The sequence below is a fragment of the Cervus canadensis genome, chromosome 13 (genome assembly GCF_019320065.1).
Source record: "Cervus canadensis isolate Bull #8, Minnesota chromosome 13, ASM1932006v1, whole genome shotgun sequence".
NCBI classification, from domain to species: domain Eukaryota; kingdom Metazoa; phylum Chordata; class Mammalia; order Artiodactyla; family Cervidae; genus Cervus; species Cervus canadensis.
Genome location: NC_057398.1, coordinates 74,358,480 through 74,377,802, shown reverse-complemented (window position 1 = coordinate 74,377,802; position 19,323 = coordinate 74,358,480). Strand labels below are relative to the sequence as shown.

Below are 19,323 nucleotides of genomic sequence, written 5' to 3'. Positions count from 1 at the left end.
ATGAGTTCTATATCCCAGCAGACATGGGCATGACATGCACACCTACACCCTCCTGCTTCACTAGTGCAGTATCAGAGAAAAGGGGCCGCAGGGGAGAGCGGCTTTTTGGTAACATGTGAATGGGCCAGAAGCTACTTCTGCCCACATTGCTGAATCTCCCGATCCTTCATGCGTCCCTGGGGCCCCCTTCTCCTCTGGGCGCCCCATCTGTCATTCAGTCCCTACGCCTCAGCTCTCTCCTTGTGATGAGGGAGGGCACCAGCTCTCCTTGACCAAATGCAGACCCCTGGCTGCTCGAGCAGCAGCCCCAGCCCCATCCATCCCCACCCCCTCTGCAGGGCCTCCCCTCCTCTCCTCATTTCCCAAGCTGAACAGGAACTGGATGGTCCCTTCTCTGCCTGCAGGCCTTTTAACTTGTTCTGGAATGCCCTTCCATTCGCTAGTGGGGAAACTCTTAATTATCATCCCGCGTCAGCTCAATTGTCACCTCCTTTGTGACATCCCTGCCCTCCGTCCTCTCCCTCCCCCAGCACCAACCCTAGCTGAGCAGCAGCCATAGGGAGGCTGCCTCCTGGGCCTGAGTTTCTCCAGGGCAGGGGCTGGGCCTGCTCCGCCCCCGCTTCCCCTTCACCTCACACAGGGGTTGGCACATGACTGGTGCTCAATAAATGTGGGTGGGGGGTAAAAGAACAAGTGGTGTGACTGCTCATGCCTGGCAGTGGGGCTGCCCTTAACAGGAGGCTTCCTGAAAAGGGACAGCCCCCCATTAAGAGGTGGCCAGCTGGGGCCCTGATGGGGCAGGTCTAACCCTGTGTCTAGACGAGACGAGTAGTGGGCGACAATCAGAAGGCGGATCTGCACGTGCCTATTTCAAGCCACGGGACCAGGGCACAGGGTTTCTGCCAATCACTGCAGACCCTTCTCTGCCTTGCACCTGCATCAGGAGGAAGTGGATGTGAAGGGGGAGTGGAGGGGAATTAACCATCAGGAACGCTGGCAGGGTGCGGGCAAGCTCTGAGAGGCTGGCATCCTCCAGCCCAGAGCCAGGCAGGAGGCTGCACAGAGCTGAGACTGGAGCCGACGGTCCCGCTCCAGAGCCAGAGCCCTTCTTTTCCCAAGACGCTGTCTTCTGCAGAAATCATAACACAGCACCCAGAGGGAGAAGGAATGGGGAAGGCTCACACTGAAAGACTGTGCACGCACGTGTGTGCCTGTGTGATATTTCCCCTTCAACACCAATGAAGAGAGAAGGGATGGAGAAAGGTCTGGATGACCTCTCCTCCCGCATGCCTGGATGTGGGTCAGGGGATTTCACACGGGCTCAGGGTCACAGGAGAGCCTCTGAGCGGCCGTCACACAGGCTCAGGGTCACAGGAGAGCCTCTGAGCGGCCGTCACACGGGCTCAGGGTCACAGGAAAGCCTCTGAGCGGCCGTCACACGGGCTCAGGGTCACAGGAGAGCCTTGGAGTGGCCGTCACACAGGCTCAGGGTCACAGGAGAGCCTCTGAACGGCCATCACCGTCTCCAAGTACCAGAGGGGAATGGCCCTCAGCACAGCACAGAAGCCAGGGGCTTCTGCCTGCACTTGCTTCTATGCCATGTTTGGTTACTTGCACTACTTGGCCCAAGTCTCAGCCCCAAAAGGCTGGGGAGGAAGTGTGGGGAGGGGGAGGGAGCCCTTCAGAGTGAGAGGAGAGGGGGACTCACACAAGGATGAAACGAAGGAAGGAGCCAGAGGCCAGCTGCTTGGACGGAACCAGCCCATCTCAGATTTCAGTACCTTTATTTTCTATCAGAAACATGGGATCTGGAAAACTTGAGACTCCTGTGGTTTTTTTTTTTTTGCATGTGCATTATCATTTTCCCTAAATGTTTAATGCTCCTTTTCAAAAATCTACTCTTGTTTCTGGTGAAATTGACAGGAAATCAGGACTGTAAGCAGCTGGTTAGGGCATGGCTGGGGGCGCAGTCCTGCGGGGACCCTGCAGGAGTTGAGGAAGGGTGGGATGTAGAGAGGGGGAGACGGAGGACCAGCAACCACACCAGAGTGGACAGTGACTGTGCAGGACGCCAGCTTTCCTTGCTCACGGGAACTGTTCCAGGTCCAGGTGAAATTCATGGGCAGCCCTGGCGTCTGGATTCAGAGCCAGGGTCCTGCAGCAGCTGGGCAGTTTTCACAGCTCCTGTTCGGGTGCCAGGAGGGCAGCTGGCTTGCCTCCTGCTCGAGTGGAGGTGCCCTGGGGCCCGTGGTGACCGCGAGATCCTGACTCCAGGGAGAAAAGGCGCAAGGAGGCAAACGCGAGGCTGACAAGTTAAGGAGAAAAGAAGGCCTTGATGGGCCTGGTGTGGCAGGGTTAATCACGTCTTTCCTTCAGGAGAGATTTCATGCCACGTTGAATAAATAAAATACTACGCAACTGCAGAAGCGCGGTTCCGCAGCATGTTAGATGCCACCACGCTGTTTCCCGTCTGCCGGTCGCCATCACAGTGACTGATGACTTATCAAAAAGCACACTGACATTTCCAAATGAGATGTTTTGATAGAAGTGCCATTCAACGGGGCCAAAAGAGCCAGATAGGACCTGAATGTAAATGAGGGACATTTGTCACCTTTGTCTCACCCATTTAAAGGTTTCTTGTCTGACAACAAGTCCTCCAGGAGAGACTCAGGAGAGGGGGGATTAGAGAGGTGGACGGGAAGATGGGTGGGTGAGAGGGAAGGAAGACCACAATCCCGTTTGAGAGCCCAAAGGAAGAGGAGGGCCCCGGGGATGGCGGGGAGTCAGGGCGGCAGGGGCCAGGAGGCGGCTCTGCTGTCTCTGCTGAGTCACCGGGCGAAGCAGCAGAAATGAGCGGCTGCGAAACCTAGGCCCCCACCGCCCAACACGGCGGCCCCCGCAGCCACTGAGCCCGCCAGACGTGGCCAGTCCAGCCTGAGACACGCAGCACACTGCCGGCTGTGCCAGCTCACAGGTTAGTGTGCAAAAAGAGTGAAAGTGCTAGTAAACCTGTTACACCCATTACGTGTTGAAATGATAGTCTGGGGTGATACACTGGGTTAAATATGTTATTAGCATCACCTGTTTCTTTTTACATTTTTAATGTGGCTGTTGCTGTTCAGTCACTAAGTCATGCCCAACTCTTTTGCAGGCCCAGGGACTGGCCCTCCAGTCTCCTCTGTCCATGGGATTTCCCAGGCAAGAATACTGGAGTGGGTTGCCATTTGCTTGTCCAGGGGATCTTCCTGACCCAGGGATCGAACCTGTGTCTCCTGCTTTGACAGGCAGGATCTTTACCACCAAGTCACCTGGGAAGCCACCAGTAGTCACCTGTGGCTACTCCATATATAAAGTGTGGTTTGTATTAGATTTCTATTGAGGAGCAATAGCATAGACTGCAGTTTGGAAAGATGTAGGTCCAAATCCTACCTCCACCACTCACTCAACGCTTCCCCTTCCTATTCCTAGGAGCCAGGACTGAACACTGCCCAAGTCTCATCACTAACTAGCTGCAGGCCTAACTTCTCCATCGGCCCTCTGTGAGAATCTGCGAAGCTGTTACCCCTTGCACCTTGGTTTTCTCAGTGTAAAATGAAGGGAGGGCAGATGACTTCTGAGTGTGCCCCAAAGCTCTGTGACCCGTAACGTGAACTACCTAACTTCAGGGCACTGTTCCCTCACCTGTCTTTGAGAGGGACTAGCAGCAGCAGCAGGAGGGAGGTGCAGTGATGATGCTCCTGACCTCCTAGGGTGGCCTGATGCGCTTGCGCCTTGTGGCAGACACCACCGCTCTGAGCGGGGATCTGGACCAGGGGCACCATGCTGAAGCCCCCACATCACCAGCCTCGTGCGCCCAAGTGGGGGTTCAAAGTGCATCTAAAGAAGGTGGGAGAGCATCAGAGCATCGCCGAGTCCCTGGGAAAGTAAATACCCTTCCTACAGAACTGGGCCAGCTCCCAGATGCTGCCCACAGCCAGCCCCTCTGCTCTGCTGAGGCGCCCACCTCCCAGGCAGTGCACGAATAAGGATGAAGACCAGGATTACCAGGGGCACCCAGGCAAGAAGAGAGTACTGACAGCAACCTAAAGACCTCGGGGGAGCCAATACTCCAGAGCCCCGACCAACAGGGCTGGTTTCTCTCTCTGACCCTGAGCTCCAAGGCCTTAAAGAGCAGGGGAGAGCTCTTCTCACCACATCTAGATCAAGCAACCTTTCATGGAGGGTGGTCCACAGTCCAGAGTCAGGTTCAGGGTACTTACTAATCCTGCAGATTCCTATACACACCCAGACTTCTGGAATCATATTCTCTGGAGGTGAGACCCAGGAATCTGCGTGCTGAACCCACTCTGGAGGTGGTCTTTGACAAGCACTGATGGAGATCCCAGGCAGGGTCAGCGTAAGACTTCCGGGTTGGGGCGCGCCCTCCCTAGCCTCAGCCGGGAGCAGGCTGCGTCGGCCCCATCAGCAGGTGAGGTTCAAGCATAAGTGAAGGACCAGGAGTGCATCGCAAGGCGGAGGGAAGGCTGGGGTGGCTGCGAGAAAGCAGCCGTGTGTGTCAGAGGCGGTTCCCAGGCACCTGGGGAATGGGCCATGCCGTGGCAGCAGGGACGCAGTGGGGATGTCCTGGGGGAGGAACCAGCCACGCTGGGGCATCTGGTTTCTTGTCCTCAGGGACAACAAACAGGCCGATGGTGATGAGCTCTAAGCGGCCTCAGAGCAGAAGGGGTCCTCATATTCCCATGCCTTTCCCTCACAGGCACAGGCCGGGGCAGGAGAGGAGGGACCCAGCCCGGTGGCCCAGCCAAGCCAAGAGGAGCAGGAGCAAGAAACGACCCCGGGCGGCGGCTGGCTGGTCCGAGGGTGGGCAGGCCACGGGAGCATGCAGAGAGAAGGCAGCAGACGGGCAGTCGCCTGTGTCTCCCTCAGGAGGTGACGGAGGGGCCAGGGCAGGGCCCAGAGGAAGCCGTGGCCTCCCCCGAGGCTGCCCTCACGGGGAATCACGGGGATAAAGCTCAGCTGCCAACGCGCCCGGCACCACGGAAGCCTGGGAGAGGACGCTCTGAGACGTCCCTCTCTCCCGACTCCCAGTTTCCACCTCCCCACGAGTCGGTGCTCCCAGCAGGGCACGCCAGCAAGGCCCGCTTCCTCTCCTGTGGCGCCAGCGGTCACCTAAGGGGCTCCACGCCTGCCTGCTGCAGCGCAGGGCTTCACCTGCAGGCCTCGTACCGCCCGCCCCATTCTACCTGCCAGGGACGGGGGCTCGTGGGCTCAGGTCACGGGGGTGGCAGCAGCCTGGAGCCTCCCACCAGCCCCACCGGCTCCCCACGGTGGGGGTCTCCAGAGGCCGCCATGCAGACACCAGAGCCCAGCGCCCTGGCTTCAGGAGGGAGGAGAGGGTTTGTGGAAGGCCACAGAGAGAGCCAGTGCAAAGCCAGGATGAGGAATCCAAATTCCTGACTCCACACCTAACCCCGCAGGCAGCAGGGACAGGGTGGCTCCGCAGCAGAGGTGGGGGCCGGGAGCCAGGGCCTGCTTCCTCACCTGTGGCCGGTCAGGTCAGAGTCGGTTCTCACTGAAGACTGACCCGCCAGAGGCTGGGGGTCCCAGGCCGAACGGCCCCACACACGAGAGCCACGAGGCTGGGAGGTCCTCGAGGGCCGGGAAGGGTCTTGTCTTTGTGCTCGAGCATCTAGCGAGGTTCCCAGCACAGTGACTGTGACGGATGAATGAACGAGTGTGAGCGCGCGAATCAAAGCAGCCACGTGGGCTGAGGGGCTTGGTGGACTCAGGACGTTGCACGCGCCTCATTTCCTGCATCTGTGAGGATGCCAGGCATCGTGCCGGGGGCAAGCCATGGGCAAGAGAGCAAGGACGCGCCCGAGGAGACGAGAGACAGGTAAGCGACAAGCAGCACGGTGCTGCGTGCTCCTCCTGAGGCCGGACCCCTGCGTGACCTTGAGCACGTCCCTGCCTGCTCCCTCCCTGGTTTGTGCAGTAGGAGCAGGGTTGAACTGAACGATGCCAAGTCGCTCACACCAACCCCGTGACTCTCCCGGCTGCGGAGAAGCACAGCTTCAGCTCAGGAGAGTGGAGAGGGTGGGCAGGGGCACCCGGCCTGCGGGAGGGAGAGGCTTCCGGATGCTGGGTCCCCAGAGACGGCGCGCCAGAGGTAACTGGCTGTGACAGAGGAGCGAGCCAGCTAGTCAATTCTGTTCAATAAAACTCTGATCATCGTAAACAGGCAGCTTCCCTGCGGACCTGAGGCACTCTCTTCCTTTCTCCTTCCTGCCAGCCTCTGCTGGGCCCAGCCCTGGCCTGGGCCAGCCTCCAAATGGCCCTAAGTCTCTGGTGCAAGGCAGACAGCCAAGGGTTAACTGCCCGCCCAGGTGAGGGCCCAGGGCCCGGACAGCGGGAGGCAGAGCGGGAGGCAGAGGGAGTGGGAATCACTTAGCCTCATTAGTCCAAATTAAAGTCAGGAGTGAGATGACAATTACAATTTGCAGTGGGCTAATTGTTTTCCCTCAGAAGCTGATCGTTGTGCAGATGGGGGAAATTAATTGTTGGAAGTCCCAGGTGGATTGGCTTTGAACCCAGCCGCGGCAGCAGTCCCTGCCTCCTCCTGGGCTGGCCTGCAGTCTTTACCACCCCTTAGGGCGCCAGCTAGCCTCAGGAGTCTGCCCTCTGGGGTCCTCAGGCAGGGAGACACTGAGCATCTGGGGGCTCTGGGAGGAGGGGGGGACACTGGCAGAGAGGCTGGGCTGGTCAGAAGTCAGTGCTAAGGTCACTGGAGCCACGGGTGTCTCCCTGCCCGACCTCCTGCCATCTGCTCCGTGGCGGGGCGGGCTCTGAGAAGCCTTGAGCGGTTTGCAGAAGTTGCCGTTTCCACCGGGCGTCCAGAAATCACTGTAACACTCATCGAACAAACTGTGTGCCACGCCTACTGCATGCCAAGCACTAGAAAGGGCCAGGGGCCCTGCAGGGAACGATACAGATGCCGTCCGGCTCATGTGGCACTTGCATGGGGAGGAGAAAGTGAAAGTGAAGTTGCTCAGTCATGTCCGACTCTTTGCAACCCCATTGACTGTAGCCTACCAGGCTCCTCTGTCCATGGGATTCTCCAGGCAAGAATACTGGAATGGGTTGCCATTTCCTTTTCCAGGGGATCTTCCCGACCCAGGGATCGAACCCAGGCCTCTCGTATTGCAGGCAGCCGCTTTACCCTCTGAGCCACCAGGGAAGCCCAACGGAGAATAAACACCTACGCAAATAAGACACCTGCTAGTGACAAGGGCTCTGAAGGAATGTGGTAAGCAGGATGGCCCTCTGACTATCTTGAAATCTGTTGAATCTGCTACCTTTTACACAGCAAAGGGGACAGTGCAGATATGACTCCGGTTGTGGACTCTAAGGGGCAGTGACCTGGATTATTACGTGAGGCTCACCTAGTCGCATGAGTCCCTAAATGCAGGAGCTTTGTCCAGCTGAAGCGGAGGGGGAGTCCAGGCACGCAGGGACTTGGGGTCCTGTTGCTAGTTCCAAGGCACAAGGGCTATGCCCAGGGCTGGAAAGGCCTCTGGATGCTGACAGCCAGCACGGAAGAAGGGACGTCAGTCCCACACCCGCAAGGAGCTGGGCTCCACCTGCCCCCGCCTAAGTTCCGAGGTGGGTTCTCCCAAGAGCCTCCACATGAGGCATCCAGCCTGGCTGACAGCTTGATTTTGGCCTTTTGAAACCTGAGAGAGAGAAACCACAAGAACAACCAAGATGGACTGCTGACCTACACGCTGTGAGCCAACAATGCATGTTGCTTTAAGCCAGTAAATTTGGGGTGGTTTGTTCCAGGAGCAATAGAAAACCAATCCAGGAACCAAACAGTGACAGGATCATGACTTGTGGCTCTGGATGCTGGGGTCTGGGAAGACCTCTCTCTGAGGAGGGACTAGTGGACCCAGACCTGAATGAAGATGGGGGAGCAGAGGACGATGACCAATCTGTCCCCGGTTCCCAGCTTTAAAGTCCAGAATCTCCAAAGCTCTCAGTCCTGAGCAAACCAAACGGTTGGTCACTGGGAGGCAGAGGGGACAGCAGGCAAAGGCTCCGAGGTGGGGCTTTCTGGTGTCTCCACCGAATGCGTCCTGGGGGGAGTCACAGCAAATACCAGAGCAGGCGACGGAGCTGTGGGGACTCCTGCTCAGGACAGGGACCCGCCCGGAGGGGCTGGCGTGCTCCTCCCGGAACGCCGTCCTCCCGGGCCGCTGCCCTCTGCCCTGCTCTCTCCGCCTGCTGCCCCGCCAGGGCCCAGGGGTCTCCTTGTGCCAGGGCCCAGGTGTCTGCCGCCTTGCCGCTGCTTCCCCAGAGGGTGTGGGCAGGTGGCCAGCGGCTCACAGCAGGGCAGTTCTTTGAGGCGTCTTTAATTAGCGAGACAATGAGAGGCTGGGAAGAAGGGGAGACAGAGGTCGCAGATGACTTCACACCCCCCTCAAAACGCGCCTGGGGGCCTGAAGGAAGCCTGAGAAGAGATGCAGTGCCCCTCACGCCCCCCACCCAGGGCAGCCCCACCTTTACATGACCCCCTCGTCCGCCGGTGCAGCAGGTTCCCTCCAAACACTGGAGGCACGAGAGAGCCAGAGTTGCCTAGTAGGACAGCAAAGAAGGACCTCAGCTAAAATTCCGGTCTTTGTCTCTTTAGCTGTGTGATGTCTGGCAACTTATTGTTCTGGGTCTCAATCTTCTCTTCTGTACAATTAGAGTAATACCTACTTTGCGGGCTGGTGGTTGTAAAGATTAGACATGTCCGAAAGTGCCCCACGCGGAGTAGGTACGGGATGAACGAGCGATTTCCCGATTATGAGCACTGAAACTCCCAACCCTAATCCCAGCCCCCTGAATCCATTTCTCAAATCAGAGTGCACCCAAGCATCAGCTGGGGTGCTTGTTAACAAGCAACTGTAAGTCCCTGATCATGCAAGCCCAGAGGTGGAGCCCAGAAACCTGTAGATTGAACTCACTTCTAAGCAGGTGATTCTGATGTAGGCGGCTGGGTCCAACATGCTGTCCCAGGCCAGCGTCTGCCTCCTGGGGGAAGCTGGCCCACGTGGTCCAGCACCGCACCTATCTCAGAAGTTGCCTCCACAGAGAGAAGGAGCTGGCTGGGAGGCGGAGTCTTTACTCACCCTCTACCCTCAGGTGGAGGCGTCTGCCTGGGCAGCCTCCACACTTAAGTAAGGTGAGCTGGTCTTCAGCCTCCTGGGATGCGTGTTCTAAGAGCCTTGGGTGGTCAGAGCTCACCTCAGTCACCTTACTTTGCTTCCTGGCTTTTCAGGGGAACAAACTGAGGCCCAGAGCAGGAAGAGTCTCGAGCAGGGCACTCACCGGATCCTGGCCTCCAAATCTGGTCTGTAAGATAAAAGCTACGTGACCACTGGTCCTCTCAGCGATGCAGTTCTGTGTCTGGGGAATTATTACTCCAGAAGTTGATTCCACCAGCCCGGGTGGAGGAAGCCCGGGCTGCCTACTGTCCTTGACCTCGTCTCCAGGCCAGCAGGTCTGTGAAACCCTGATGGCGGCCCTACTGCCAGGCCTCACTCACTTTGCGGTCTACGTGTGGTGGGGAGTCTCTGCTTTCCTCCTCCCTTTCTCGTTCCACAGATTCATTCAAGCTCTGATTCTGGGCCTGCTCTCTGAGGGCACTAGGGGTATACACTATGGGCAAGAGCCAGCTCTTTCCTGGGAAGTTCTCGGCCTAGCAGAGCAGACAGATAGACAGACACAGGTCCGATACAGCCCCAGAGGCTGCAGTGTGTCACAGGGGCGCTGCAGTGGGGGTGATGGAGGGGGGGCCCCCAGAGGGACTCGCCTCTGCCCTCTGCGCCTCACTCCTGCCTTCATCTCAGCATGAGACGACACACAGGTAGTCATGTAGGTGCAATATAGCATTGTTATTGCAAAGAGAAAAACACATGGAGAAGGTTTAAATAATGTCCCTTTCCACCTCCCAATTCCAACTGCTGCTGCTGCTGCTGCTAAGTCGCTTCAGTCGTGTCTGACTCTGTGCGATCCCATAGACAGCCCACCAGACTCCGCCGTCCCTGGGATTCTCCAGGCAAGAACACTGGAGTGGGTTGCCATTTCCTTCTCCAATGCATGAAAGTGAAAAGTGAAAGTGAAGTCGCTCAGTCGTGTCCAACTCTTAGCAACCCCATGGACTGCAGCCTACCAGGCGCCTCCGTCCATGGGATTTTCCAGGCAAGAGTACTGGAGTGGGGTGCCATTGCCTTCTCCCCCAATTCCAACTAACCAATACTAATATTTTAGTGCAAGTCCTTTCAGGCTTTTTCCTACGGTAGCAAATATTCTTACTGCTTGTTCCTCTGCCTGGGTTTCACGTCATCTTTCTTCTTTTGGTGGGGCACACTGGCAAGTTACTTTTTTCAACAAGAGGTGAGTTTCTTAATAACTGGCATGCTTGAAAATGTCTTAATCTCCATAATTAATTGATGGATTGACTGAAAATATAATTTCAGATTTTAAAAATCTTCCCTCCTATGTTTGGAGGAATCTTTCCATTGTCTACTGGCTGCCAGGGTTCTGTTGAGAAGTCTGCTGTTATCCTAATGCCTGTAGGATCTTCACTTTATCACCAATATTTTGAAATTTTAAAATGTGTCTTTGTAAGGGCCTTTTGTCACTAATTGTGCTGGCCACCTAATGGATTTGTGATCTGGAAAGTGTAATCATTTTCCTTTAAGAAATATGGAGTATATTTTAAGTTTATAAGAGTTCATTCTTATTCTTTGCATTTTCACGGTCTGCAAATCACCCAAATGTCCATCAACCGATACATGGATAAATAAAATGTGAAATATCCACACATGCAATATTATCCAGCCATAAAAAGGAGTGACGTACTGATAATGCCACAATATGGATGAATCTTGAAAACATTATGCTAAGTGAAAGAAGCCAGACACAAAAGCTGAATATTGCATGACTCCACTTATGAAATGTCCAGAATAGGTAAATGGATGGAGACAGAGAGTAGATTAGTGGCTGCCAGGGGCTGGGGAAGAAAGAATAAGGAGTGACTGCTTACAGATGTGGGGTTTCTTTGGGGATGATGAAAACATTCCATAATTACATAGTGGTGATCTGGCCATGTGGATACCACTAAAACCCATGAAACTGTTCATTTTTAAAGGACCAATTTATAAATTGAATTATATCTCAATTCTTTTTTTTAAAGGATCTTTGTTCTTTGGGCATAAAAAACCCTCCCTTATTTTTCTGAGGATTTCAATTGTGACAGTGGTGGTGTTTACATTTTATTTTGCTCCCTGTATATGTTCACTGTCTTCAATTTGTTTTATGTTTATTTTGGCTAATGCTTTCTTATTTTCGACGCCTTCCTTAAAAATATAGTGGTGCTTGGCCAATGGCTTGTATTTACGAGCAAGGCATCTGGAAGCTGACTGGAAGCTCTGTGTGCATCTCACCAAGGGAGGTTTCAATGGAGTCCCCCAAATGTCACTATTTGCCCATTCACCAGCATTCCTAGAGCCAACAGGAAGAACAGGGCAAGGGGATCTCCCCATTTGGCTTGCAAACATTCAGCAGATGCCCATTTTTCAATAAATTGCTTCATCTCCACCCATGCTTGTACCCGTGTTCCCAAGCCAGCACTTCTTGGGTTCGATCTCTCTGGAGAATAAAGTTCTCTCCAGGATGCTACTAGGTGGTGAAATGGGTGAGGAATCACTCTTCTGCTTCTGGCCCTACTCCTTACCCTATCGTCAGATGTCGCTGATTTCTGAGCCTGTCTGTAGTTCACTGGCAGGAATCTGTCCAGGGATCTCTCGGTTCTACTTTCTCCATCAAGCCAAGTCAATCAGCTTTTCAACTTCCAAAGCTGCAGACGTCACTGACTCACTTTGGTCTCCTGTCACTTGCCCTGTGGGCTTGCACCCCTTCTCTACTCTTGTTTACATGCAGCAGCAGAGAGAAGCATGGGTGAGTTCAGTCTACCCTGTTCCAGCACAGCCCCTCTCTGCTACCTGCTGTTTGAAAAGCAATAGACGGCATTCTCAAGTTTATCATAAAGTGGCTTACACTGCAACCACCAGCCCATATCTGACATGAAATAGTGCATGGCATTGACTTGAAGGCTGTTGAGTCTGATTCAGGGAAACCTCCTGGCAAGCTGAGAGTTAGGTAACTTTGCCCTCACTAGTCATCCTCATTACATTTCTCAGCCATACTATGTTTTATGGGGGAAATTATAGGGTAGTTTTTAATCCATTGATTCATGACGGGCTATGATGTTGATAATGTCAAGGGTCTAGTGTATCTCTGTCACTATAGAAACTTGTTCCTTGGTGACAGCCAGGCTTAAAGACATTCACAGTGGTGGGATGCACATCAATTCTGGCTCTGGGAAGAGAGCAGTCCCTGGAGAACTGGCCATACTCACCCTAACGGCCGGTTTCACCCTTCAGGGTGTCTCCTGGATCTCCTCTCTCCATGAGCACTGAGCCCCACCCTAGCAAGGGACCTGGATTGAAGCACTTCAGCTCAGAGAATGCAGAGGCAGAGGGGGGAGTCTGTCTGACCTACCAAGATTGGATCATCTAAGGCCTCCTGGAACTACTCCCAAATCCCCAGCCCTTCTGCTTCATGCTAACCCAAGTAAGGGAGAGTTGGCTCAGAGTTCCTTCTGTGGCCACCAGTTCTTAACCAACTTTCAGAGTGGGGAGGAAGAAAGGAAATGGATAGCTTTTAAGTTACATGTGTTTGGCTTTGAACCCCAGACCCCAGAATATTTACTACGGGAATGAACTAATACGGTTAAGTGCTTACAATAGCTCGGTTAAGTGCTTACAATAGCCCGGCTCCTGGTAAGTGCTTTACAAGTGTCTGCTACTGTTATTATTATTACAAAAGCTGTATTTAGCTTACATCCATATGAAAACAAATTTGCATTCTCCGCCTCTCTGCAATTCCCTCAGCTCAGAAAATGTGTAAGGTCCCTCAACCCAGGGTTGAGAACTCCTGGGTCTTTGACTCCTCTTCACAAAGAGCAAGTAAACTATCCTTCAAACATTTGGATTGTTAGTTCTCCTCGTTCACTAGATTGGTGTACTTACTCCCTGTCATCCCTACTCCTTGACACTTCACCTGGAACGAATTACCTGCTGTCTGTAAAGCAGTGCTAAGCTCTCCTCCTGGCTGCCCCTTCCCGGTCCAGGGGACAGGCGGGCCGCCTCCTCCCAGCTCTCCCTCTCTGCTTTGTACCTAAGGCTCCAGGACAGCCCTGGTCTTGAAACAGCCTTGGCCGGCTGTAGAGCTCAGATTGCTCTGTCCCCGCTGTGTGAGCTGACCCCCACTTTCCTGCCCATCCCTGCTTCTTCCTTCCAGTGCCTCCTCCCTCTGCTAGACATGTCCTCTTGCACTTGCTGTCTCTGGCCCCGTCATCTTGTTTTCTCTTTTCATGTCCCCTGGGCTGGGAGCCCCATAGGGCTCTCTGCCTTTACAGTGAGAACACTTAGCACAGGGCTGGGCACACAGATGTTCATTTTTTTTTTTTTTTTTTCTTTTTTGGAATAATGAACTCTTCTTTCTGCATGGTGCTATTTCGGCATCTGCTTTGTGTCCCCTACCTGTACCCCCCACCCCACCACCATCTCACACATGCTCACACCCTCACTGGCTTCCTCTCGAAGCCCCTCAGACCACCCCTCTGCTGGGCTGGGAGCGAAGGAGCCGGGCGTCTCAGCACAGGAGAGTCCTGTGGGCCTCAGCGGGAGGGAAGGGCCTGGACAGGCTACACAGTCCTGTGTCAGGACTGATACCTACTGACGAGGACCAGGCTTGTTCTGTGCAATTTCCATCTCATTTGTCTTTTCATTTGTAGCTAAAATTGGCCAATTTCATCTGGAGTGTGCCTGGACTCTGGCAATCTGCACACAGCAAATGTGTGTCCCCAGGAGCTGTGACAGGGAGACGGGCAGGGGAACAGGCCTGGGTCCTCTGGCGGCACCGGGCTGGTCCAGAAGCACTAGAGGATGGTGACCAAACATGACATCTCCAAGGCCTGGGGTGGGGACAGGGAGGAAAGTGCCATGAGAGGGGGTTAGGGTTAAGCACGGGAAAAATCTGGTGTTTTTTTTTCCCCTTATTTCTTTGTTCCTATCTTGAGGGAGAGTCAAGTGCAGGCATTCTCCCCTGCTTAACCTGGCCTTTGGGGGCCAACACACAACACGTGTGGAGTACTGTGTCCTGGGGCACCCTGCAGGATCTGGACTGTTTTGAAGACCAGCCGGGAGGCGGCCTTCACGGACCCTCCATCCTGCTTCTGCATGAACTTGGGGATTATTCACCGGATGGGCTTCTCCCCAGCAATCCTTTGCTTGTTGCTGCCTCTCCTCTAGGCAATGCAACCAGTGCTCTACAAATCAGACCTAATTAGACCAGCAAACTGGCGCACTCGAGTCATCACAGCACTCTCCGAGCACAAGAGGAAGCGCTGTTTGGATTATCCTACAAGGTGCATGTTGCATCTGTTGCTGTTTCCTTGGATTATCCATTCTTTGCTTCCCGCCTTCTATCGACTCCTTAACGGAGAGGCAGGATGCAGCCCCCACAGGCCAGCATTCATCTTCCCCGCCTGACCCTCTCACAGGCTATTTAGCTGCTGTTGCAAGACCAAGGAGGGGAGAAAAATGAAAACAGGGCCCAGAGAGCAGTGAGGGCAAATGGGACTCTTTTAGAACTGGATCCACTGATAAGTCTGGACAAGAAGAAATGACCTCAGCCTTTGAGAGGTGGAAGACTCCTCAGATGGCAAGGCCAGATGGATGGGCCACCTGGCTGGGCTGTTCGCAGGAGGAGGCCAGGCTGGGTAGTCTTTGGAGAGGTCTAGGAGCCCAGGCCCCAGGAAGTAAGGCAAAGATTACTGGTGTCAATGCCACCCCGTCTTAATGAAAAGATTAGTGATTTTCCGTACCCTGCCTCATTCCTTTCCTCCCAAAGCACTGCAGGAAGAAGACAGAGAAGCCAACAGACCAGCCGCGTAACAGGCCTGCAGGGGCAGCCTCCCCAGCCAGCTTGCTGCCGCCCTCTCAGCCCTCTCTCACTGCCACCCTGGCACACTCTGGGTGCCCTTTCCCGGACCTGCTTCTCCCTGCCTCTGACAAGAGACCCTGCCAACCCGTGGGGCTGACGGGCTGGGCAGGCGCGACCTCCCGTGCCCCTCCCCCCGCGCTGGGCCTCCGTCCCCACCTCGCCCAGCACCCAGCGGCCCGTCTTCTCTTCCTTCGCTCCATCTTAAAGAGAGAGGTTTTCTCTAAACATCAACCTCATCCCTTCCCACCTCCAGGAAACTCAGTCCTTCACTCACCCTCTCCACCTTTAAAACCAACAATAAAAATGCCATTTTGGTCTGCTCTTCCTCCTAAATAGAGGCTTATAAAAGTGCTATGTGAGCTGCTTTCCAGTCTCACCATTCTTCTCAACTTGGCAGCATTTTTTTTGCTTTCAGCCTCTGGGAGCCCTTAACGGAATCAGCCACACGGGGAGGAGCCCTTTCACTGGGGAAACCTCTCCCCGTCTTCCGTGCTCCCGGTTCTCACCCCCGTCTAGGGCCAGCCTCCTGCAGGCTCATCCCCGCCCTCCCTGGCACCCCCATCACACTGGCAGCACCACCCCGGTGACCACCAAGCGCTGGGATCTCTTCTCTCCACTCAGTCCCTAAGCAACCAAACTCCAACCCGAGTCCTTCGAACACTGGCCTCAAATCAGACATGCCACACCCTCTCCCCGGTGTCGGCCGAGCCCCCAGAGAGCCGTCCTCCCAACATCCACGCTGCCTCTCCACCCACCACTCCACGCTCTTGAGGGCCGCTCCTTTGGAGCGGCCCTGACCACAGAGAGTGGTCACGCTTTCCCGGGGGTCTGAGGACACAGTCCCAAGCGGCCTGCAGAAAGGCCCCAGGGACTCTGCAGTCTTGGCCTGACTCTGTGAACTTCACGCCGGACCCACACTTGCTTTTTTCTAGTGTTTCCCCCCTCAGCCTCTGAGTCAAGGAGCAGCTTCCCCCGAGAGGCACACCCACCAGGTTGACCTCCTCTAGGACACTGTCTCCAGTTAACAGCCTCTCTTTTCCACCAGCTGTCACTGGTGTGGGGGCCTGTACCATTCGGTGTTTAAATAATTGCTTTGAGGCTGGATCAACACCATTAGCAGTTCCTTGAGGGCAGGGCTCACCTTTTTTGTTTGACCCTCCAACACGCACCCTTGGTGAGGCCTTGACTGGACTCCTGGTGGCTGGGACTGGCTCTCTTGCCACCTCTCCTCTCCCAACAGAGGGATGGCACGGGGGCTTGAGCAAGCCCGTCCATTGTGCGCCGTGCCCAGGTGGAGACAAGCCACCTTGAGGGGCCCTTCCAGTCACTTAATTGCATTTGGCTCCACACCTGAGGTCGAGGCTTCCAACTGCTCCCCAAATCCTCCTTAATTAAACCTCCAGAGGCCCCTGCTGAGGGACAACTCTGGTCCTCTTTGATGGGTAAAAACACCCTGGTGGCCCTCTTGGCCGAGGGTGGGTACTTTCAGGCCCCAAATGTGGTCTGCGCAGCCTGCACCAGCCGGCTTGCCTGGAGCAGCTGGGAGGGCCGGAGTGACAAGCAGGAGCCGGAAGGGCCTCTCTCCATTGTGCTAAAATGAGCCACCTGCAAATCAGATGCAAAATACCATGCAAATACGGCATGTATTAATTTGGAACCAACAGCTTTGGGCATTTTAGGCAATAAAATGCCAGCCCTGTATGTGATCATATTTACTGCCCCAATTTTCCTTTTCTGATATTCCAAGTGAAACTGAAAGTGCAGTTATGTAAGCTATCAAATGTCTCTCTTGCAAATGTCTAGGCACAGGGATAAGTTAGACATTACTGCTACCTATGTAAACACAGATGCAACTGCATCCACATCCTCACAGCAAATATTACTGAACACCTACTGTGTGTAAGACACCAGGCTGGGAACTAACAGAAGTGCACGAAGTGCCCTCAGCTGAGCTTAGGACAAGAGACATCTATTAGGTGCCTATTACTAAACCCTTATTAAATGCCAGCTACTAGTTATGTGACCCTAGGCAAGTGAGTTTTCTCACCTGAAAATGGAGGAACGCAAATGTACTTCAGGGGGTGAGTAATTAAACTGGAGCACATCCCCATCAGGGACCACCACTCAGCAACAAAGAGGAGCCAACTACCGATACAGTGAACAAGCTGACTGCAGCCCAAGGAAACTGGGCTGCTGGGAAAGAAGCCAATGTTGAAGGATATAGACTGTACGATCCCACTGATGTAACACCTGTGAAATAACACCACCACAGAGATGGGGGACATGGTCAGAGGCTGGCGAACATTAGGGATGGGGTGTGTAGCTGTGAAGGTAGCAGCAGGGAGCCTTGTGACTGTCCAGGTAAGGATCTTGATTGTGGTGGTGGTTACACAAAGCTATATACACAAATGAAATTTGGATAAACTCTATGAATTTCATCCGTGCTGGTCTCCTGGTTTTGATATTGAACTATAGCCACATAAGATGTTAATGCTGGGGGAGGCTGGATGAAGCATACTCAGGAATTCCTGGTATGCTTCTTTGCACTTCCAGTGAATCTATACTTATTCCAAGACAAAACGTTTTTCTAAAAATAAGGTATATAGTACCTACAGGATAAGGTTGTTTTTAAGGTTCAATGAATTAATACAGAGCACTTCACACAGCATCTAGAACATGGCAAGCCTTCATTACCTGTTGTTACTTCCTGCCAGTTTCTGGGAGCACCACATCAATAAGTCACGGAGACCTCTGTTCTCAAGGAGCTTCCAATCCAACGAGATAGGAAGACACGGGAAAGAGATTTTTCATATGGCATGCTGAGTGTGCTCAGTACAAGAGAAGAGGTCTTCAGGCTTCGGGGAAGCTTTCCTGGGAAAGATGTCACCAGAGCTGAGTGCTGAAGCTCAGGGAGAGCTGACCAGGTGAGTGTGCATGAAAGGCACCCAGGCAGGGCAAGAGCAGAGCAAAGCTTACGGTGCGGAGCTGCAGAGAAGGCTTACTCGTGCATTTAGGGGGCAGAGAGTGGTAGGCAAGGAGGCTGCAAAGCAGGCAGGAGCCAAGCAGGGAGCCACTGGGAGCGAGCCCTCCGGAGCTGAGTGTGGGGGCCGCTGCCCCATGCCCACCTCAGCCACCTGTTCCTTCCTCTGGATTCCCCCGGCACTCTGCTCCTGGGGTCCCCAGAGCCTGATGGGTCCTGCTGTTCTGTGCTAAACGAGGGACTCTAAGTGCCTGGGAAAGGTGAGAGGCCCGTGCAGGCTCTGCAGAGCCCACTGGGATCGCCCTGAGCTGCGTAGCAGGTAAATCTACACAAACCAGATTGCACATCACATTCCAACCCACCTCCTCCTTCCCCACCCATGTAGGTTTGTCTGTTTTTCTTTGGTACCACTCCTTCCACTACTGTCGATAACCCGGAACTTGTCTCTTTTTCAAATACTAGCATGAATGGAACAGTGCAGAGAGCACAGAACTGGGGCCACAAGCACTAGGTTTGAGCTTAACTCTTCGCTGACCAGCCCCATGGCTGCAAGTAAGCCACGGAACCTTTCTGAGCAGTAGTTTCCTCTACTATGAAACAACTGATCATAATACATACCCCAGTTTCCTCAAAGGGGTGGCTCAAAGGCCTTTAAAAAACACTATGATGACATATGTGAAAGAGCTTTGTAGGTTGCAAACAACTGTCCAGGTGCAGAAGATTACTGCTATTGTTCCTGAAAGAACTATTGGTGAAGAGGAGTCTACCCCTCTGGCTGGAAAACCAGAGTAAACCTTCTCTGAAGCTGGATAAGGTCTTTAGCTGAGGTAGGAGAGTGAAGGGAAAGGAGACAGGACCATCAACCCTGCTTCCTTTCACAGGGGAACACAGGTAAGGCAGTGGCCATCTGGTCTACCAATGCTGCGCTTGGGGCTGGCTTTTCCCTTCACCCTTTCTCTTGCAATCCTTTTTGTATTTAAAGATCTTTCACTAACTAATTCACTCCTCAAATACTTTTTGTACACCTAATCTGTGTTACAAAAGTGAGCTTAACAGCCAGTGTCTCTACCCTCACAGGGTCACAGTCTACTGGCAGAGATGGACATTTGTCCAACAAGCACCCAAGCATACAGGGCATTATGAGTGTGTCCAACAGGGACCTGATAAAATTCTGCAGGTACCCTGGGGAAGCTTTTTGAAAGAAGGGTTATTTGAGTTGAGATCTG

The 19,323-nt window shown here is 54.0% G+C and overlaps 1 protein-coding gene across 1 annotated transcript in view; it reads right to left on the bottom strand.

Annotated features, from left to right (window-relative positions):
• LRRN2 (leucine rich repeat neuronal 2) overlaps nt 1–17,962 on the bottom strand; it is a 40,565-nt gene extending 22,603 nt beyond the window's left edge. The window contains exon 1 of the mRNA XM_043485535.1: nt 17,812–17,962. The gene's annotated coding sequence lies outside the window, so the exon portion shown is untranslated. The remainder of the gene's footprint in view (nt 1–17,811) is intronic.
• Between the last annotated feature and the right edge of the window lie 1,361 nt (nt 17,963–19,323).